General features: G+C 41.7%; 1 protein-coding gene across 8 annotated transcripts in view; it reads left to right on the top strand.

Moving 5' to 3' along the window:
- The window catches only part of FGGY (FGGY carbohydrate kinase domain containing), a 308,898-nt gene that overhangs the window by 36,192 nt on the left and 249,334 nt on the right, over positions 1 to 23,372 (top strand). For 4 of the 8 annotated variants that reach the window (XM_062003165.1, XM_062003164.1, XM_062003172.1 and 1 more), the window contains exon 3: positions 4,505 to 4,576. The exons of the other annotated variants lie outside the window; for them this stretch is intronic. The gene's annotated coding sequence lies outside the window, so the exon portion shown is untranslated. The remainder of the gene's footprint in view (positions 1 to 4,504; positions 4,577 to 23,372) is intronic. 8 annotated transcript variants of the gene reach the window in all.

Below are 23,372 nucleotides of genomic sequence, written 5' to 3'. Positions count from 1 at the left end.
TTCCTGGTCTCCGTGAAAACCAGGAATTTCCCTGCTTGTCCCAACAGCTTCTGGCTACGACAGAATTAACGCTGCAGCTGGAAACTCGATCAAGAGAGTTTCAAAACGTTTCATTCATATGTGGTCGTCAGTTGCTTCATAATACACCTTTACTATAGTGGGTAGTGCTTCATAAGGCTAGTCAACATTGCAGTTGAACAAAGGCTTGTCACAAGACTTTGTGTTGTGTAAATAAACCCTGTGCCTAGCAGGGTGTCACTGAGTTAATGTAAAGCCTGAAAAGGGGAGGGCGTGGGAGCAGCGTGCCAGTGTTAACATTCTGTTTTCTGCACAGGATTGCAACAGGATTGCAACAGCCCAGCCTATCTGAGCCGCTGCACGTACCATAAACATGTCTCTGCACTCAAATTTGATATGGGTGCTGATAGAACAATATACCTTTCTGGGAAATGGTAATGGACAGCAAGATTTTGTTTGAAGGAAATACCGATAAACAATAGCAGTTTTCTTCTTAGAGGGCTGATGCTTTCCAGGTGGCCCACCAGCCAGTCAGACAAAGGAAATATGTAAGGCAGCATTCACTCAAGGGTTAAAGTTTCAGTGTAAGAAGGGGGAATGTCGACAATCCCATGAACTTTAATAGTTCTGCTTATATCTTTGCGGTAGCTCTGACTCGGGTTTTTTTTTGCTTCTCACAGATCAGGGGGCAATTGACAGGAATAACCCCCTGGTAAAAATATCCGTCTGCTTTTGAAACAAACAGCAGTTCATATGCAAAACTAGTAAAGTGCATGCCCAGGGTGCTTTTTCTGGCCTCATGGGAAGTTTTACAAAGAGTAAGCTACCTTTTACCAAACGCTTCTCTGTTAGTTTCAAAATCCTCTGTTGCTTTTTTTAAGAATGATTTTCCCACAAAAGGTGATACAAACCATAAGAAAAGTAGCAACACAGCTTAGTTCTCCTCCCCACTTCTCTCCCTCCTTCCTCCACCAAACACTGGGAGCTCTCAGAAATATTTTAGTATCCTGAGATTAAAAACAGTGCCTTTAATGTGTATTTGTCTTGTAATAGCTCCGACTTTCACCACCTTGTCCTCCCCTTTATTTGGGAGTACATGTATGAGCACTCCCTCTCATGTTGTTTATATGCTTGCTGTCAGGTTCAATAAGCAATTTCTTTGCAGGGCTCCTACCCATGTGAAGGAAAGGGTTTCAGTTCTTATCTTAACTTCTGTTGCCTCCATATGCCTTATCTTGACAGAGAATGGCAGAGAGCAACAGAAAGGGGTATCACTGGAATCAGATCTTAGCTAATAAATGGCAATTAACTCTAGAACCTGAAGAATCAGTGAGGCAGCTGTTCACAGGGCATTTGACAGATATGCCAGTTCTGCGGGTTTCACTTGGATCCTGTTTTAAGTTTAGCCATTTTATGAGTAGTGGATCTGGAAAATTTTAGGAGTGGAGTACGGGGAAAAGAATATGGTCATCTGTTTAAGGCTTCTTTATGTAAATAGGGATGTTGCTAAAGAGACTCAAGATAAAGTGTAAATGTGAATAGTTGCTCCTAAGACAAAGAGAAATTGGCAAGCAGCTATATAAAAATTAGAAATTTAAACTAGTTTTATACCATGGGTACTAAATCACACTGGTGGAGTCTCAGATGTAGTCTCAGAAGTGAATGGCAAACCCACAGCTAACTTGTAGCACCAAGGAGTTCCCCTTCATGAATGGGTATAGATAAGTAAAATTTCCCAGAGCAGCAAAACGTGTTCTAGAAGTGGCCAGATTTTCAGCTCTGAAGTAGAAGAGCTACTTTCGTTTTCAATATCTCCATTAGAGCTGTGCTTGCAAGACCAGGAGTGTTAACTCTTGTGCCTAATCCAAAATTCCAACCTAAGTAGAATGTACTCATCTAAATTTCCCTTTTGGTTTCATTTGGACAAGGTATTCTTTGGTGTAGTGTTGCTGTGTACTGTTACAGCAGTTGCTGTATTGGGAGCTTGGGAAGGTGCCTGCATAGAAGAAGTTACATAAAAACCAGCCTGTTACAAGCTCAGAGAAACCCCTGAGTGTGATGATAAAGAGAAAACCATTAGGGTAAACACATCAAAGAGCCTCAGCAAGAGTCCTAAAAGGGAAAAAACAGATTATATTTGTTTTGATTTTGTCTCACATGAAGTAAAAGATGTGTGGTGTGTCCTGGGTCACCACCCCAAGGGGTGTGTACTTAAAGACAACAGAATCCGACCCCAAGACTTCAATGTGGTTTATTTTGGTTGCAGGGCTGGGAAGATAAGATATAATTGTACCTTATACATAGTGGTGCCATCAATCTGATAGATTATACTTCCCGTACACCCTTGACTACCTTGCCTACCCTCTGCCTGCTAATCTCTTTCTAACAGGATAACTCTTGGCTTCCTGACCTTTCCAGATACTCAACTAGGATTTTTTTTTTTTTTAAACAGTCACCAAAATGTTTTTGTTTTTCCAAATGTGCAATTCTTCTTTCTGATAAAAGCTGTCAGAGGCATGAGATGGGTAACATCGATTACTAAAGCTGGTAGGCAAGTTCAGGTTCAATAAATTGTGAATCATAGGGACTAGAAATTGTTTAGAATTCCATTCTGTGCCCAGGAATAAGAATAGACATTTATTGATAGTCCTGTAGTTAACACTCCACTAGTACTGTTATTGTAGAACAATGTTAGATTCACTTTTAAAGTTTGTTAGAGTTAGTCTGCCCTGGGAACCATGTTTAAAAAGGTTTTGACAAATAAAATATGCAAAATGTGGGTTTAGGGCTTTCCTTTAATGTGGAAAAGGGAAGAAAGGCTTTAGTTGGTCATAGAAAGTCCAGTGAGGGAACTGTTTACTTAAGGTTTTCACAGTCACTTTTTAAAATGTACTTTTTCAGTTTTTCAGCTGGGTTTGGTTCATGTGGGCAAGCACATTAAATAATGTTTTCTATTCATTCGTGTTTTTCAGTTGTTACTCTGATGTCAGTAGTTACAGCTATTTTCTTTCTGGCACACTGCTTTAGTAGATCCTCTAAAGCTAAAGGATCATCACTTGAGTGATGAGCACTGGAGCCATTCTAAGAAAATGGAAGGCAGCAATGTGTTTATACTATCCTACTGAGAACATCATCGCTCTTCCCAAGTCCACAAAGTACTTGTGTGGAACCTAAAAACATCCAATAGATGCATGTTACTGAAAATATCAGGAAAGGTGCCCCTGTCTCAGGAGTTCCAGTGCTTCCCTTGCAGCCTCACTTTGGTGATTATTTTAGGACTTTTTTTTTCACATCAGGAAAGACTCTGGTAATTGTTCATTTTATTTTCCTACATCAACAAAAATAATTGTAAAATTGCAGAGTATAGGAGCATACTGTTTGTGACAGTTGGGTCAAACACAGTCAGGTGAGACATTGACTTTGCTGGTTATGTCTATTTGGCTTTGGCCTTTTTAGGGCATTTCCAAGTTTGGGCCCAAGATCCTGAAGCAATTGTCTTGTAGCTTATGCTTTTGCAAATGAACAAGATGTTGCTTGGAACAAAATGTTCGTGGTGAAGGATCCTTCCTTTTGCTTTATGTCTGTCTGCCATCTTGATTTGGTGACATGCTGTAAACTCCAGCTGTTTTCCTGGCTCATTTGGGACTCTGGAGAGCAGGAAACAAAATGAGCCATGAGAAACAGAATGGCGAGTGGATGTAGGCAGCAATGTTTTCCTTCATCCCATCATATGGGATGTGCTGCTCTGTGCATTAGGTAGATTGACTTCTCATTCATATCAAGAGTCTAATCTTTTTACTCTTCTTAAAAGAAATATTAAAAAGTCACTCTGATTATATTAACAGTGAACCTAGATCCATTTAGTTTTGATCTGATCCTCACAAAACATCTGATGTTTGCAAAGCTAATAGAAGTGTAATGGCAAGAGCAGCAGTGGCAATTACCTTTTCTTTGTTCCTTTTTCTCCTTAATATCAAAAGTAAAAATGCAGCCTTGATTTATGTGCAGCTTTACTGATTTATATACTGTTAAAGCTATATAATAATAAATCTGAAGCCGAGCACAGTTTATAAATACACAAAACATTTATAACTTAGTTATTTGTGCTGAATCTTTTTTCCTCTGTGCTCTCTGTCCTACCTTTGTTACTCAGGGCACTAATGTTGCTTTAATGTAAGCAGTAAACAGCTGCATTTGTCTTCATTTTATTCTTCCAAGTCACAGCAACCTACTGGAACAAAAGCCATTGTCTATAGCAAAACCTTCTTAAGCACTTTAAGGGCATCCATCTGGATGGACTTTGTGATTATAGAAGGACTGATGCTGTAAGTATTCATTCCACTAATAGTCTCATTGATTTTTATTTACACTCTTTGCAGGTTGCACAGAGTCTCTCAGGTAGTGTAAGAATTACAGCATATATGCTGAACTGGAGAATGACAGGCGTATGTTAAACTAAACCCAAGGTTTCTGTCTCTGTCCTTAGGAGGCTTATCCAAAGCAATGGCTCAGAAGTAGACTGTTCAGTCTCCAGCGAAGTAGCTGAGAAGTGCAATTGGTAAGCACTGTTTAAAACCAAGTGCATAAGTTTGAAAATGTTGATCCAAATCACATTATTATAAGTACTAGGGAAATGTCATGAATTACTGAGATTAAACAAAGACCTGCTTAGAATCTTGTGACTTCAGCTCATAAATGGATTTCATCACTCATTACAGCTGCATAAACAAATGCATGTGGTATATATGCATGTTTTGTTTTTGGAAGTTGTTGTTTTTAAAATCCCCTCAGTGGGTTTTTTTTTTAATTGCTCCTAATGAGCCAACGTTTCCCTAGTTCTGGAGCGATGCCTCATGTACCTGAGCAGCACAGCACAGTCATTGCTTTTAAGGGAATAGTTTGCCTGCTTTTCTCCTTTTCTGGCAGCTGAACTGCTTTGGCAAGCAAGTTATTTTAAAGGATAAATTTACAATATGAAATCTGATGTCCAAACTTTTATTCCTTTTATGAAAGTAGTCTTACCCTAGTGCTCCTTTGGAGCTGCAGAAGTGTCCTTCCAGCCCAATCAACAATTGGAGAAAGTCTTAGGCAATGTCAGAGCTCATACTGAATAAGTTTGTCACATATCATCGTATTTTTCAGTTGTAAATTCTCATGTTGTCTGTGGCCTCAGTTGTCCTGATGGGCCTTTCACAAGGAATCCTAGAAATGGACACCCTGTGATTATCCATGGGTTAATTAGTACTTCCCCCATGTTTTCTTGCCAATATGTTGCAAGTGGGATGTGGCAAGATTAATGAAAGTTTGTGTCCTCCTGCTGGGATTACTACCTGAAAGCATCAAGAATGGCAATAGTTTGTGATGCAGAGCAGACACTTGTCCGTGAGCTTAAAAAGTAGTACAGATCAAAACTATCAAGCTCTTCTCATATCTCTAGGTTAAAAGTTGCTGCTTTCAGTTAAACCTATACTATTCAGCACCTCAAGGCAGGCAGCCATCAAAGTTTTAACCTCAAGAAATTAAGATGACCAAATGTATGGATAATTCTTGGCATTTCAGTATGGCATTTCATACTCAGGACTGGGATGCTCTATTATTCCTGGATGAGTAGTGTATCATTTTAATGTTACACTGTAAATGATTTATTTTAGCCATATCTAAAGGAAAATTACTTTTTTATTTTCACCACAGGAAAACATTCAAAGGCACTCCATTTTTGTTGGCACTTCCTGCAGAAGATTTACAAATCAAATATTTAAGTGGATATTGCTGGGGAAAAGTTCTACTTTTTCCTATTTTACTCATAGACTTTTCTTTTTCTGAAAACTAGATTTATGAAAGTAAAAAAGAGCAACAATATGGTACAGTTTATGGCAAATATATCCTATATAGAGGGATTTGGCCTGAAGTGGTTTAGAATCATAGAATGGTAGGTGTTGGAAAGGACCTCTAGAGATCATCTAGTCCAAGTGTCTAGTTTAATTTCTTTTGCTCCCTAGAAAAGTAAAACATATAACTTGAACTGAATGAACAAAAACCTTTGTGCTTTTGAACTGAGCAGCTTTAATTTTTAGGCAACTAGGGAGGGATCTTAATCATGTGTATTCCTAAAGCTTGCTTAAACAAATTGCTGAGTATCTGAGGCTTTGAATGTCCTGCCCCTTCTGTTAGTCTTCCAAAAATCCAACCTCTCATCACCTCTGAACACCTGCCCTCTTATGTAGGTAGCTGAAAAGATGCCTTGACATCAGACCTGAGCTCCAAAACTTTGCCTTCGATGCGTTAAAATATCACATGAAAATCAATTATGGTTCACCCACAAACCATCTGGCTTTACAGATCAGAAAACAATCTTTCAATTAATTAAGCTTCCCTGCTTCCTAATAAGGCCCATTTGAAATGTACAGAGGCTGGAGACACCAGGGCTGTAGGTCTGCACCCAGCAGCAGTTCGGCTGTGGGCAAGGTTTCCCCCAGCCAAGTGTTGCTGGGGAGTCCTGCCTCACCTTACCTCACTGCGCTGCCTGTGCAGCTCCTAGCATGGGGCTGGGAAAATACCAACAGTATATATATGGGGAAATACCTGGCTTTCTCCTTATAAGGCCAGTGAGCTGCTGTAGGAGCCCTGTTCCTGCCCCAGCGCTTCCCAGCTCTGCTCAGCCACAGTCCTAAAAAGGCAGTTCCTTGCTCCTGCTTCCCACAGCTGAGCTCCCCAGGGAGCACAGACAGCCCTCCCAGGGCAGGCATTTCACTTACACCGAGAGGAGAGCCATACTTATGGATTTTGCTGTTGCTTCTCAAGGAAGCCGTTGTGTTTACAAGCACTGCTGGGGTGATGCTCTTGTGTAGTGAATAAGCAGTGAATAATGACAAGTATAATCGAGTACAGTGTCTGAGCCTGCAAGCTTCTCTGCACAGACACATTTCTGCAGCAGTTTAGATCCCTTTAGGGTCCTGTGGAGGGAAGGAGGTGCATGGTGTGAAGCTGTTCAGAGCTGTAGTCTTGAAAGCATATTAGGTTATGGGTTTATAATAGAAAGGACTCAGCAGCAATATGAGCTCAAAGCAATTCACGTCCTTTTTCCTCTCTCCCCTGGCTGCTGTTCCTGCGCTGCCTCTTTGCTTGTGCTTGCTCACTTCTTTGTAGGGGCCATGCTCTGTTCTTGGTTTGATTTGCTCTGTAAGCTAGAAAAGAGTTTTCTACTCAGATTTGCTGGGTGTCTTCAGAAAAAAGCTGTGCTGCTGTAACTGAGTGGGGGATAGGAAAGGGGGAAAAAGCCGTATTTATTAATGCCCAGTGCTCTTCCAAACATGAACCCAAGGCTGCTGTACTTTCCTCCTGAATAGAAACTCTTCAAATGCTGAAGATTTTATTCGATATTTTTACAGATTGAAAATTTCTGAAGGTTCTGATTATTGGGTTATTTATTTCACATGCCAAGTTACAAACTTAGTTACAGTCTGATAGATTTTTAAGGACAAGTTCTTTACTGGAGCCAGGTTTTGGAAAGGCTTGAATATGCTAATTCAGAGGAGGTTTTACACAGGATTTCTTCTTTTTATTAAATCAACAAATCACCCCAGCTTAATTTGAAAAAATAAAAAGGAGTGTTTTTCAAATTTAAGATGTGTGAAATTCTGGCATGTGCAACGCACCAAGTGGTCACAGACTCATTTCAGAAAGGGGCTTGAAATAATTCTTTTCTAAGGGGGCTGTTTGGGAGAAGTCCCTGGATAATGTGCTCTTTTGAGAGTGTGAGACGTTGGGGTGCAGCTCACGGAGCTTGAACATATTGTACTCGGGCACAGCAGTTTGTCTCTTCAGAGCCACATACTTCCTTCGTTTATCAGACTGCTCCTGGCAATTCTGTTCAACCTTTGGACTTTATGGCCTCTCTCAGGACGTAGCATTGGTTCCCTAATATCTCTTCTCTTGTCTTTTGCCAAGTTTCCAGCAGGCAATGAGGCCGTGACAAGCAGGGTCACAGGTGTTTAAGGAAGTCAGCAGCACAAACAATTATTGTTACAAAACTGAATTCCCTGGCTACAAGGATGAAATACTGCCTTTTCTTTACAAATCTGTCATATCATCTTCTCTTTTTCTGAGATTATAAGGTGTTTTGTAGCTCACTTTTCTACCAGTGCTAGGTGTGTGCCTGTGGATTTAGTAGGTGGGGTTAACAGTACTGATGGTATAGATTAAAAAAAAAGAGGAAATGCCATGCACTCATTTAATTCACGTGTTTAGCTGAGACCTGTTCTGTGTTTCCTAATGTTGCTTTTATACTGCTGGTTCCTTAAATATGCCTGTCATGTAAAACATGCTAAAACAAGTTATTGACATGTTTCAATAGTACTAAAGGAGATACTTAGGAAGAAACAGAGATCAGACAATAAGAAAAAGAATGATTAGAGATAAATGTTGATCGGACAATAAGGGAGTGATGGCAGCTCTGGCATTATGAAGCAGGAGATGGTGTGTCTGAACAATGGCTGTGGAATTTGACAATTTAGGAGGAAAAACCAACCTGGCCTATAGGTTTTGGATGCCAAATATAGCAGAATGTTTAACAATATCCTGACTGGCAAAGGGATGTTCCTGCCTCTGACAAACAAGGTAGGGAGTAGTCAGAAAAGGTTGTGTTGGAATATGGGAAATACCAGCTACTAAAAAAAATTCTCCCCCTTAGTGTTTTGTGATGGGTCCTTGTAGCACTCCCAACATATCCTCTATGTCACTTCTTGTGACCCAGAGCTTTGGAGAATGTATGTTATTGGGAGGACACACACATGAAGTGATAGCGGCAGGGCTGCCAGAAGCACAGTGGTTATTCTGAATTCAGAAGTGCTCACGTGTAGTTTTTAAAATGAAAAGCAATTTTGCTGCAAAGTGTCCCATCTTTCATTCTATGTCATTAAAGCATACTAAACAGTGAAGGTCTTTTCAAAATTCTAGAAACCTGTAGATTTTTTTTTTCACTTTTAGGAAAGTTCTCTGTATGTGCAAAGCACTTGAGTGCACCTCAACTGCAGTTAATCTGAGTTAACAGCCTCCTTCTCAGGCTCGGTAGTGCCATTCTCAACCTATGATTGTGTTGCTTCTCTTAAGCCGAAACTTAACAGCTCTGCATGAGGCTCTCACTAGTTCTTGTTTATGTACAAATTTGTAGCAGAGCAGCTCAGCTTTAGCAATCTTAATATTTTTTTAATAGACTATTCCAACTGTGTTCCTTTTGTCTGAACACAGTTATAATTGAGGATATAATTCACATACTGAAAAGAGAGTAAGTCGAGTTGTAGATTCACATTTCAGAAAATGTAAACCTTCTTGCCTCAGAAGGTTTGTGCCTTAACCACACTGATAAAGCAGTGGAAAGTTATGAAGGTTTTGAAGGTGAAATTTATAAAACCTGGGGCACTTTCGATCACAGAGGTGGTCTGAGGTCCCCTTGTGTAATGGTAACCCTCATGTTAGCCCTGTGTGCAGTCTCAGCTCTTTGTTCATTCTCTCATCATCAATCTCCAGTTAATTCAGTGAGACTTGGTGTGGGAAAAGGTGACTAAAGGTATCTGAATTTGCCCTTTAACCATATGAGGAATTCAACTACAGTTCTGATAACAGGGGTTAAAGCACACTTTAGAACAAGCCAAGGTTGTTAAAACCATGCATATCGAATGTAATCTGTGCTTATAAATGGGACCATTATCAGGAAACGTCACAAAGAATCTAAGGAATCTTTAACGAATAGCTTATTACTTCCTGGGATGGGCTCTCTAGGTAGTTTATATAAAGCCAATGTTTTAGTGTTAGTGTATTTGGTCAATTAAGCAAATACACTTTCATAGTCGGTGCATTTCGATGTAAACAGTACAAGCTCCTGAGCTCTAAGCTGTCAATGTCATTGCCACTTTTGAAAATCCAACTTTCAGCATTTAGAAAAGAGCTCAGCTTCTTGTTGCTTTAAGGCAGTACGTTGGAAATCAGAACAGTACTGGGAAAAACACTTATGGTTTGATTGACTCCTGGTAGTCTGTGGATCGTATTTATTGACATTTCTAGGGCTGTTAGGAGTTCTTTTTCACTAAGCTAAAATCCTTCTGTTTTAAAACAAAGAAATGAACTCTGCAGTAGACATCCTAAAGGCAAATGAATTAGTTAAAGCCCCGAGTAACCTGCTCTGACCCCAGAGCTAACTCTGCTTTGAGCAGGAGTTTGAACTAGATGTCATTTTGAGGTCCCTTTCAAAAGGAATTATCCTATGAACTTGTGATTTACAAAAACGATTAATGTTATTTTTGTATCTCCTTTTGGGGTATCATACTTTGAAGCTTTTTGCGATGGTTGCTTTTCAGAAAAGGCTGTACCACTGAGCACTGTCACCTGGTTAACTCTAATCACCCAGTCAGTGCCACTGAAGTGAAATGGTGAGCAGAGGTCATGTTATCCTTTAAGCATGGTTACTCAACCAAGTGTGCCACTTTACACGCAAGGCAGTGTTAGGCAAAGGGCTGGGGGTTCAGTTTGTCTCAGGAGCTACACCAGCTGCATATTACCCACTTTTTAAAAAAAGATTTCATTAAGAATATTTGATCTGATCTGCCAAAAACATGGCAATGTATGATCACGCTTTTAAAATTATCGTGGCTTCAGGATTCGTTTGGGCTGGAGGGAAAACGTGACATCTCCAGCCATGTGAGATGTCTGCTCTGTATTCTCCAGGTTGTACAATTTATATGTCATTTGCATTGCAAAGGCAAAGTAGTGTAATAATATCAAGGTGCTTAATCCAGGCCATGGGGCCTGAGGTGTTTTCATAGGCCCTGAGAGCAATGCATGCTGATACTAAAGGAGTTTACCAAGAGGAACGTGGCATTTTCTAGGGCTCTCGCTGCAAAGGGGTTAGGTCCAGCTTTTAAAGGTACTAACCAGAAACACCTTGAAATGCTGGACTGTAAACTACAGCATTTGTTGTGCAAGCTTGTGGTGAGGATGGGAACCTTAAAAATTGGGTAGGGTAGAGAGCAGGAAATGGGAGCCATTAAAGCCATCCCAAGGGAAGTGGTTCCACTCGTGACTCACAGTCCTGGTTTTGCAGTGCTGTGTGGGAGTGGCGTCTTGTCCTGTCCCAGGATGTTGCCAGCTTCAGGGGCCTGGCAGCTCTGACAGCCGCAGGGGGAAAAAAGAGCAGGAGCCTGTCAGGCCGACCAAGCATGTCTCTGCAGCCTGCTGACCATCGTTGGGAGCTGGAGCAGAGGACAGTCAGAACTTGTCAAGCTCTCTATAGCATGTGAATTAAGCGATATGGTCCATTGCTATTAAGAAAATGGTAAAAAAGCCTGTAGCCCTTTACTGAAGTGTTTGACCACACGCCACATAGGTCTTGGGTTATCCCGTGGAGAACAAAACTTAACAGTGTGTGAGACAGCCCAGGTTGCCAAGTCTTGACTTCCCTTCCTCCCTGCCATGAGTCACACAGCTCTGGCAGAGGCTGGAGCCCGTCTCACAGTGGCACAGGAGTCTCCTGCTCTGGCTCGCACTCCAGCCTATCCTAGAGAAAACGCTCTGTGTAGGCTTCTGGGCCCTCTCTTGCTGCGCCCAGAGCTGCCACACCCCAGTTTCCTCAAGCCTTCTTGTCAGGGCACCACTGACTTACTCATAACGGATACAGACATCGAAACCAAGCAGGTCCCTTCTCAGCTCTGTGTGCTCTGGGGTTCCTGGAGACTTTTTCAGTGCTGGAAGGAATGTGCTCCTTCACTTTGTTCTGTCTAGTCCAAAGCCTCCTACAGGAGCTGTTTTCATCCATTCTCATGAAGACAAGGCATGAGACAGATCCTGGCAACTGAGTGTTGCTGTTATTTATCCTTCCTAAACCCAATAATGAGAGAAATCCCCAAGCCACTATTCATCCAAGGCTGTTGTGTGTTTTCTGTAGCAGCACTAGCAATGACTATGTTGGTAGCACAAGTCTGTAGCTTTCAGTTAGAGAGACAAGGATTGTGCACAGTGGATGATGTGGAGAAGGAGTGGAGCTGTATCTTCCACTTCTATATCTTTCTGCACTGATTGAGTGCATCTTCTTCCATCTCTCAGTTAATTTTACGACATTAGGAAGCTGATGCAATAGAATTTTTGTATCATGAGAAGTCTTTGTAGCAACAAAGTCTGTTATTAAACCTTAATGGCAATCCACAAAAGTGCTTGTAGTTTTGGACAAAAGGTGACACTTACCTAGTAGTTAACAAGGGAGTGAAAATCTCTAGACCTGATAGGAGTCACCTAGGGCATGTCCATTGATCTTTTAGGGAGGGACTTTATCTTTGCTCATATATCAGGATAGCCAGGTGTAAACTATTTCTATTAGAGAAATAGAATAGGCTGAGAGTGTTGTAGTGGTTCAGCCTGGAGAAGAAGAGGCTCTGGGGAGACTTTATAACTGCTTTCTAAAGGGGCCTACAAGGTGGAGAGGGACCTTTTACAAGAGCACGTAGTGATAGGACAAAGGGTAATGGCTTCAAACTCAAAGAGGTGAGATATAGATGAGAGATTAAGAAATTCTTCTGTGTGAGGGTGGTGAATCTGTGGGAGAGTGAGTTGCCCAGAGAGGCTGTGGCAACCCCGTCCCTGGAAGTGTTCAAAGCCAGTCTGGTTGGAGCTTGGAGCAACTTGGTCTGGTGGAAGGTGTCCCTGTCCATGGCTGGAGTTTGGAAAGAGGTGATTTTTAAGGTCCCTTCCAACCCAAACCATTCTAGGATTCTGTGAAGTTAAGTGTTCGTTTTAAAGTAGCTTGTGGCCTGAAAAAATAACCACTGCTAAAGGCCTAAGTTTATTCAGTCACTAATTAGCTTGTTAGGCATGCAGCTGTGCCTATGTAGGCTCTGAACTTCATATTCCATCTGACTTGCATCCAGCGAGTTCAGTTTAGTTTGTAAAAGACAGTTCATGTATACAACGAAGAGGCTGTAAAAAGATTTGTTGAAGAAACAAAGGGGGAAACCTCACATAGGAAGTCTCAAGCTACATGGCAGGGGAGAAGAAATGAACATACCTTTTCCATAGAACTTGAGTTTAGATGAAGTGCTGGTCTGAAGGAGCTGTGTGGTTCAGAGGAAAGTCCTTGAATCTGCCTGGATCTTGTACCATCTCAGCAGACCTAATTATAACCCAGAGAGCCTGCTACAGCAATAAGGAACCTGAGGCAAGGTAATCTGCATGCAGTTGATTTCTGTTTTTTCAGGAGAAGCCTTGCACATACTTCTGAACTCACAGTTGGCCTGCTTTGCTGTGTTTTCACTGTCATAGAGCTCAGTGGGATTACACAGTGAGATAAGCTCCTTCTCCAGCTGGGGGTTACAGAAGGCCCCTGGGTGAAACAATTGGACTCTAATTCTCAGGAAGGAGCACTGGATCCACACTGTGTGCTTTGAAAAACCAAACTAGGTTGGTGCTTGGACTTTGCTCACTCCACAGAGGCTCACCACACATTGTACCATGTGGGTTTGGAAGTTGATTACATGTTCAAATGGGGAAGGATAATCAGATCTGTTGTTGAGAGACAGTGGTCATGTCTGGATTCAGGTGAGTTCCCCACCTGCCTATAAACTTAGGTAAAACAGGTACATAGGGTCTTAGAAAGATTAAAAGAAGAATCTTATAGTAAACTGGAAAGCATGGAGGGGATTTCAGGGGTGGGTGTGCAACAATCTTCTGAAAGGTAGAAGAATATGTGTGAAAATTGGATCTATTCTGACAAAAACAATTTCTTGTAGGGACATATGATAATAATTTCCACAGTCAAATACAATTTTTACTTCAAAAAGTGATTCCTCTGCTTTAAAGTAGACTGAAAGCAAGTCCAAACCCTGAATGTCCCTCAGTAACTGCCATTTTCTTAGGTATGGCATCTTGAAGGTTTGTCCTTCATGATAAAAGAGGGCCACCCTTTAATTACTGTATAACAAAACAGTGTTCCCAAAGTCAGGTACAGATGAAATAGTAAAGTCAGGAAGGGAAGTGAAATTGCTTGCTACTAAGTTTTAGGTGTTATTTTTAATGTAACAGTACCCCATTCCTGGATGGGGACTATGCAGGATGTGACAGGTGGATGCAGATGGAGCATTAGGAAGCTGAGAGGTTACATCAGGCCACTGACACCAGGAATTGAACAAGGTCTAAGATTCCTAGTAAACTTTCAATTAGATATTCAAGCTAATGAAAGAAAGGCTTAACCTTAAAGACATCCTCTTCCTGATGGTTTCTTGCACTCCCGGGTGCCAAGGCCTGTGATGGTATGAGCACAGATCTGCAACAGCAGCCTTCACGAAAATAATATCCACAGCTCAGTTATCTGTCTGATGTCACCAGAGCCTTAGAGTGCCCATGGGCTGAATTAGCATTTCTGATTAGCCTCTGCTTTTTATGACAGTGTTCCAAGGTCTTAATCTTTATGTTAGTGTAACATGAAATAAAAATATTTTTGTTTCATCAGAATAATAACTAACATTTTGGTCATTGTCTGGTAGACTGGATCCAACTTGCTCTGGTTAATTTACAAGAAAGAACTGTGCTCAGAATGACAACTCATACATTGTGTTTTATCTTCCGAAAGAAATTTTATGGTCTCCAGTTATAAGCTTCAAAACTAGTACAGGTTTATAACTGAGAGTGCCAGATGTTTAGCTGTTGTGTATAAAAGCAAGGTTTAAGTACAGCTGTTAATTTCACATGCTGGGACCATGTACAGCAGTGCTGGAGAGTGATGCTTTTAGGGATACCAGCACCCTGAGAAATTGTTTGTATCTCTCCTGCCTATTCTTTGTAACTGTAATATCTCCAGTGACTACAATGATATACTTAGATAGAAGAGCTGATCTAGCCTTACCCTAGAAATGAACTCCACTAATCAACAGCTCATGACTCCAACAGATGTTTCTGTTTATCAGACAATTGGAACCTCATGTTCTACTGTGTTTGTTAATTTTTTTCCCTTTCTTTTTGTACTAGCAGCAAATGCCCCATTACACATGTGAGCTTCAAAAAGTTGTCACATGATAGCAGGAACAAATTGTTAAGCCAGTCAGCAAAGTTCAAGTTTGAAGTGGTGGTCCACTGAAGGTAACTGAATCTTAGAGACCAGAGGAGGGATTTATGGAACCACCATGCTGTGGTTTCATTGTAAATGCCAGTGCTCCATTTCAGCCTCTCAAATGAAATACGAAGATGTCAGATGAACTCAGATCACAACTCTTTTTTTTTTTTTTTTTTTAAGAAAAACCTGAATCACTCTAGGACGTGGAGGTAAAGTTAAGTGATACTTTTGAGGATATGAGTATTATACTCTTGAAACCACCGAAACAGGATGAGAATTGTTTACATGATGTTATTATATACGGACTTATCTCCTGCAGCAGGTCACAATCGAGGAATTTCCAGACATGGTGGAAATACAGATGTGAAGAATTTCCTTTTTACCTTGATTTGTTTAGTCTGTTGCATATAACCTTACCATAATTGATAAGTGACCAATGGATCCTTCATCAACCAATATCTTTGTATGATTTGAGCAGAAGGGAAAAGAAAGTGCATAGAAAGGATGATATATTGTCACACCAGGAAGATGCAGTGTACTCTGCTGTCAACAAAATCACAACTGCTTTGTGGAAACAAGCACCTGTTAAAAGACTACAGTGGAACCATTACAAATTTGTAGGCACTGGAGACACATGTCTTTGGGATTAAAGCAACTCATTTGCAAACCATTTTTCTGTTAGCAGTGAGCAATTAACCATGAACTTTCCCCTACCCACAGCTCACCCATGCTGGATTGATTCAGGAGCCGTGGCAGAGCATGGATAAATAGGTATGACCAGGGATTTTGTCAGTATTTACACTTTGTTAGTGAAGCAGGATCCTGACCAAATATGGAAGGATGAACAAAAAGAAAACATGGTTGATTTGTGCATAAGTGGAGAAGCTGGAGGGAAAGCAGATGAGAGGTTTCTTTATGGGATATGAGAGGGTCTTATTGGCAGAGAAGGAAAAGAACACATCGTGCCTTATCAGTTGATCTCTTGGAAGTGATAAGCCAGGTCCAATGCAGAGAGAGAAGTGGGGATAGAAGAAAGGGAGTATTTGGGCAGCAACAGTTTTGAGAGCTGATCAAAGGAGCTGAAAAGACTGCTAAGATCATGAACATGGATTACAGCTAAATTAGAGGTGACTTCTTAGTGACAAAAATGTGGGAGGACAGAAGGGGCTGGAAATAAGTCTTCAGGGCTAGACTTTGACCAGGAAATGTCCTCTGCAGAAGCAGAGGAGGCAAGTATGGAAAAAACAAAAAAAGAGTAATGGAGAAGCATAAAACATGGAGAGAATCAAGCTTGTTGATGGGAGAAAGGGAAGACAAAAGTAGGGAGAAAGATTGAAGCTGGACAAGATGTCACTAGTGCTAATGGGAAAGAGCAGATGCAAGGTCATTGTCAAGGAATGCTGGAAGAGACTTAGGCAAGGACTGAACTTAGAGGCTCAACAGAAGAGCAGTGGAAGGTACAAAAAGCTTTCATGAAGTCAGGTTGGGGTTTCAGAGTCCTGCTGCAGTTACTTTCTGATATGAGCAGAGGTGCATGTTGCTGTCATCCCTGTCAAGCCGTACAGTCTAGCTCAAGTGCGTCCCTCCTGCTCTTTGAACAATGGGTGCCAACTTACCCAGACCTCTTCTCTTTCATTGTCTGTTCTGACAGATTTAGTTTCATTTCTTCTCTCCATGTAGGCAGTCCTGTAGCACACATAAGAGACTACATTTTAAAACATCTGCTTTTCAGAGTAGCCTGCCAGTTAGTGACAGAACCGATGCAGAGCTTCCTGAAATAAATGCAAAGACCTGCAACTGATGTCAGAGTAGTATTAGATCAGTATATATCCAATTTAAAATCCTTTCCCTTTGGCTGTGTTTTCCATCTCTCTCCCACGTGTTTAGGAGAGTTACATTTTGGTTTGTGCTTTTCATAGTGTATCTAAAGGAATGTGTCAAGAGGTAATAGCAGTGAATAGAGCTGAAATGTTGAGTGAGTCTTTTGGACTCAACTTCCATAGTAGTGGTCTCATATCTGGAGACTGGTCTTAGTACTTTACCTTTCAAATCAGCTAGAGAAGATAGCTTGTTACCACATTAGCCTTTGTTTTGAAAACAGACCTGGGGTGTATAGAGAGACTAGAAGTCTGAATGGTCAAGGTCGCCCAGTCTCAAAATAGCTTGGTTTAAATAGTTTCCAGACCTACAGAGATGAGAGTGAAGATGCATGGTTAGCCTAATGGAAGCATTTCCCATCCCCATTCTGGGGCAGGAGGAGTCAATAAGTCAAAGCCAGGTTTGCCTGGAAACCGAAATAAGGAGCCCCTGTAGATTTTTGAAGGGGTTTAAGAAAACTTTGCTACCCTCTGCTCTGCTTCCAGCCTTGTGGCCAGGGAGATGGAGGCATTCCAGGAAGGATTTCCAAAAGGCTGAAGTCTGCTGTAGGGTTGACTCGTGTGTGTGTCTAAGGCACATGACCTGGGTGAACAGGTCTCCTTGACAGGGTTATGCTGAGGGAGATTTTTTTTCACCGAGAGGCTTGTTTGACACTGTCCCAGGCTGCCCAGGGAGGTGAGGGAGTCCTCAGCCCTGAAGATACTGAAAAGATGCATAGCTGAGATGCTGAAGGCCGTGGGTTAGTGATGGGCCGGCAGTGTGAGGGGAGAGGTTGGACTCGATGATCTTAAAGGTCTTTTCCAACACACACACACAAAGAGTGCCACCCCTGAGCAGTCATCTGCCGCTTGCCCGCCCACGGAGCACATCAGGAAGGAAACGACTGGTCTCGCAAAGTCAGGAGGAGTTAAAAAAAAAAGGGGGGGGGTGGTGGGGGTGGGAAAGCAAGCAGCAAACAAGCAGGCGGGCTGCATGTTGTACTGATTCCTGCCAGACTGAAGGAATCCTTTGCCCCATGATTCACGCTGAGCTGTCCGCTCCATCCGGCAGCCGCCGTGTCAGGCAGCCACCCACTTTTAACTGGGTGCTGGCTCTGCCGCTGCTGGCACCGGCGCCCGCAGCGTTTCAGGATTCTTTTGTTAGTCAGGGCACTGGCACTTCCTTTGGCGTTTGTCAGGCTTCAGGAAGGATCGTGGAGAAGTAGGGGGCTTTTTTATTTTTTTGGGGTATTATTATTTTGTTCGTTTATCCCATTTGGAAGCTAAAGGTTTGATTCAAATGTCTTCCTTGCTCTCTGCTTCCTGTAGGTTGAAGTCTCTGTTTTCTGATGATTAGCCAATACCGGCTGTTCTGGCAGCAATGATGTCTCAAATCAATCCTCTCCTGTCTGGCTTTCCAGGAAGAGCCGCCCCTCCCCTTGCTCTCCACAGCCCCTGTCATCCAAGATTGAAATTTATCAGAGCTGCTGGGAGCAGGAAATTAGCTCCTTTACAACTTGTTCTCCACTGCTTTTCATTCATTTTATTGTTTTAACATTTTCCAGAAAATAAGGCAGAAAACAAACCTGCTTCCTTTTTAGAAGAGTTGTGCTGTTAACCTGTGAAATGCTTATTTCCCTGGCAAGCTGCTTCTTATCTTTACAGCAGAACCACAAGATTCAAATCAGTTAAAAGTTGAACTGAGATAATGAATAAAACACTGGAAAACATTTAGTCATCCTTTAGCATCCTGAAGATAAGGATTTCTACATATAGGCATCAAAGTTGTAATGAACACCAAGGGAGGGATAGGCTCAGGAGAAATGGAGTGGAGGGTGCTGCCTACAGACTTAGGAATGTGCCTGTGAGGAACTTCTTTGGGGGCCTGGGTCTTCAGCACCTGTATTAAGTTGGCTTGGCTCTCCTGAGTAGCCAAGCACCTGCCACTTCCATGCATGTGAAACACCTTAGAATTGCTTACAGATAACAGAAAAGTGGCTTTAGTGTATTTTACATTGGACTTTAAATGTGGATATATTCATGTTGGCTAGGTGTGTTTCCAACAGCAACATTGGAGTATTATATTTTTTGAGGTATGCAGAAAGAAGACACTCTCTTAATTAATATCAGACATTTTTGGTGGTATTCAGCATTAAAAATAAACCTCTGCCATTGCCAGAAGTAAATCTGGCAGTTGTAAGCTCCCTGCTGCAGGAAGACAATGTTTCTCTTTAGAGCTCAGAACCAAGCTTTGGCAATGAAATGAGGCCCAATGTCCATTGATCTCTATGGAAAACCTATTATTAGAAAGATCCCTGTGACCACATCCTGCCATCATTTTGTACTGAGAACCACCACTGAGGTCAGCAGGATTTTTGTGCAAATATTTATGGCAGGATATGTCCCACTTCAGGGCATTCTGAGGGTTGACAAGCCTTCAGTTGAATTGTTCCTTCTTCATGTTGATCCTATCAGCCCACTAAAATTTGATCCATGTACGGTTCCAAATCCCACCATCCAAGTTGGTGTTGACTGAAACCAAGTAACTTGGTTCGTGCAATTTGTACGCAGACATGAGGCAAGACTCTGGCATTGCACAATGTCCTGCCTGATTATGCTGTGCCTTGGACACTGAGTGGGTTGTATCCTTCTGACTTCTCAAGGAAGCAGCGAGGAGTAAACTGCTGCTGTGATATATCGGCCTGTGGCTTCGGCGAGTGAAAACTGTTGTTAATTGAGGAACCCGAGATTTTTGTTTTCAGCAAATGCTTTGCATGTGTGACTAGTGCAGCTAATTTCCTGCTTGCCAAATTCAGTTCTATCAACACTTATTGGAACCACGAGCTCAGATAGCAAAGGGAATGCTCTCTCCTTTATCCTTTTGATATGGGGAATAAATGAATTCTTTTCAGCTTACTGTACATCCGTGTTTTCACTGGACAGCAGAAAACTGTGTCACTGACTCATTGTTTGATCTTGGGTAAATCATCTAATCCTGTCTATCCCAGTACCCTCATGTGCATAAATAATGTAATGACTCTCATCTGTCTTTACAAGCTGTTGGAATAACTTTGGTTTATATAGTTTTAGCTTTACTTTAGTCCTTTCCAAAATGTTTTATTGGTGAGAGAAGGAGGCTCTTACTCCAGGCAAAGCCAACAATTTTCTTATCCCTCTCTGGGTACTGAAATAATCAGTATTCATGTGTGAATTATAAATTGCTTAATTTGCATAAAAGATAGCTTTTTAGCTAAAGTATTTCTTGTACCTGTAGGCCCAGGCTTTAAGTTTGTACAGATTTAACACTGCAGAAATTTCTCTGAATAAAAGACAACTTGGCATTAATAGCTGTAGAAGCCCAAATGAGCTTCAGGAAGGTGAGAGTGTACCTGTGCTGTGAACCTATGTTACCTGTGTATAGATTTTCTATAAAAGGTGAAATAAGCACAACAAATAATTGATGCTCACCTGATAAAGGAGTTGCACCTCGTTCATGTGAAGAGTCTATTTTAGATTGAAGCTAAAATCTTACAGAACAAATGAAAAGCTTAATAATTTCCCTATGGATATATAGAAGGGAAAAAAAAATCCCAACCAAAACCAAACCCCAAATGTAACCTGAAGAGATGAATGGGTCATTCCACAATAGCAAGCCTGGAAGACAGTTTCAACTATATAGAGTGTGTAAAATGATTCTTTGCATTATAATCTGCATCTCAAGGCCCAGGACTAATATGTGGTTTATGGCCACCACCTCCTTCCCCTGAAGTTACATGCTTAAAGAAAATGTTACTCTAATGCTGGGAAACAAAGCCTTGCTGACAGCAGAAATTTAGGTAGAAATGGTTTCAAAGAAACTGGTCTCTTGGAAACCTTCACTCACAAATAAAACTTTGGAGGCAAGAGACTGCAGGATGTGAGGATCTAAGAGTGCAGGGGCCAGGTAGGAGCACTTTGAAGGGACGTGAGAGAGAAAGGTTTGCAGCGCTGCTTTTTGTTTTTTCCTAACTTTTCTCTTTGGCTTTGGTGAAAAAAAAAGTCTATTTTCAATTTCAGTAGTATTCCAATACAAGGATAAATTTAGATGCTAAAACCTCAAAAATGGTTGCAAAACTGAATTCTTGTTTTCCAGTCAGTTCTAGGCCAGAACAATTCTGTTTGTGGAGGGCTGGAAAGAGAGGTTTCCTTTTAAACAGGAAAAGTGTCATCCTGTTACTGCACCTCAGTCAGAAGAGATGTCTGGGACCCTGACAGAGCTTGCTATGAAGTAGTTCACATTCAATCCCACTCAGAAACCATAAGCATGGGCAGTAAGTGCACCAGTGGAGGCAGCTTTGTGGTTAATGTGCTGAATCAAGACTCAGAGCAGGTTCAGTTCTTGCTTGCCCAGAGATTCCTTATTTAATCTTGAGCAATGTATTTAATCTTGTCTGTGCTTTGGTTTCCCATCCATGAGTTTGCCTGCATGAGGCATCAGTGAACTGCTTTAAGTACAGATATGATGTTCATTTAGTACAACCTGTTAAGCAAGCTAACCATTTGAAGGCTTAAGCTAAACCGAAGTAGCTAATTTTCAACTCAGAGTACATAATTTACACAGGTGCATTTAAAAATCTGATTGAATCAAGATAACGAAGCCAAAAGGTCCAAGTGCACGTGTTCTTGCAGCTAAATTATATTGTTTTCTCTCAACGTTGTCCAGAGGGACAGAAACTGCCCTTTGTTTGGCTCTCTACACAAATGGTCAAATAGTTTCTAAGGCAATCCTGGAGATGTGACTCTACCAACAACCCTGTCACTTGGAGCCCTTGTCCTGTGAGCTCCCTGACCTTAAAAGGCCCTATTTATAATGGAGAGTGAGATACTCAGACTTCAAGAGGGGCACAAAACTTTACAACTGAAGTTTCTTACAAGGCTCTAACAGAAAAAGGAATGTACAGTGCAAGAAGTCTTCACATTGGTGTCTGTCCTTGCAGAGGCTAAAACAGTTGGAGGCTCCAAATTCAGGGATTTCCTTTGAATGAAAACGTGCAGGTTCAGTGTGCACAAAGAAGTCACATCACTGAAGTGAAAGGGAATCTTTTAACTGCTTCCTTCTATTGTCTTGTCTTACTATCTGCTTTGCCACTGATGTTCTTTTTCTGTTGGAAGCAAAATCATGGGGTTTTTTTAAAATTTTTGTTCCCAGGAATAATAATAGCAATAATAGCAAATTACTGCTTTGCAAATAATTTTGGAAAGTACATACGGAAATCTTTAGAAGTGAAGATAGCTGCAATGGGTGATAGTTGCTACTAGCAATGGAAATGTTTGGCTTAAGGTACAAACAAAATGCATGTCAGATGCTGAAATTTCATCTGGATAAATATACACATAGGCTGAGTGTGTGATCTTCTCAAGCACTGGAAGGATAGAGGGGAGACTGTGCATAGCCCAAAGTCCTGACCTGCCTTTGTAAAGTCCTCCATACCACAGCCACCAAGTGTTCTTTAATGCAAGTCAAGCACTCCAAATGAGGAAAAAGAAAGAATTTAGTCTGAACAGGAAGCTTCAAATATTCTAAGACTAATTGAGTTTGGATAATTAAGGGGGTTTAGAGCAGTAATTCAGAGGAGAATGGGAGGGGAGGACAGTTTAATTGAGATTGCCTGTCCATCTGTGAATTCTCCATGCAGCCTTCTGTGGCGTGTCCCGGTTGTCATTTGTTCTGACCTAAAGGAGTTGATGTCATTTGTCGTTTGTATCGACCTTATTAGTTAGCAACACTGCAGCCTTCCCCTTGCCTTTTGTAGCTATTTGTGTGCTGCCTCTGTTGCAGTGCGTGTGTGATAGATGTCTGTGCTCTCCTTGGCTGGAGGAAATGCCCTGCTCTGGCACAGCTGCCCTTCTGGGACCTCAGTGTGTGCTCTGGGGTCAGGCCAGGAGTTTGGAGTATGAGGCACAGCGTTTGAATGCTGCTTTGTAGTTCAGTAGGGGCCATTCCATGCATATTGGGGTGAAGTCTTCGTCTCTGCTACAGCCAGGTAGCCAAAATTGGAATCAAAACCCCAACCTCCACTTGTAGGAGCAGGTTGATGGTGATGATAAGTCTGGCTGGTTCAGTAGGTGAGAGGAGATGGCAGCCAAACCTCATAGCTTGCCAAGGGAGAAGGTACCCAATAGCTTTGCCCTGACTGCTCCTAGGAAAACAACTCTTTAAAAAGCTATCATCTTATACTCTGCACCTTAGGAGTGAACAAGGCTGTGCTAGCTGCAGTGCAGCACCATGGATCCCATCCTGCTCTGCAACTCCCTGTGGAGATGCAGCTGGTTGACATCTCATAGATCAAGCCTGCCTGCTGCCTTCAACAGGCAGGGAACACGACAGAGAGAGCCCAGTGTGGCACTGCAGGAGGGCAAGATCTGGGCAC

This window comes from Colius striatus, chromosome 10, assembly GCF_028858725.1.
Source record: "Colius striatus isolate bColStr4 chromosome 10, bColStr4.1.hap1, whole genome shotgun sequence".
NCBI classification, from domain to species: domain Eukaryota; kingdom Metazoa; phylum Chordata; class Aves; order Coliiformes; family Coliidae; genus Colius; species Colius striatus.
The sequence above is the reverse complement of the archived record's forward strand: the minus strand, read 5'-3'. Positions and strand labels throughout refer to the sequence as shown.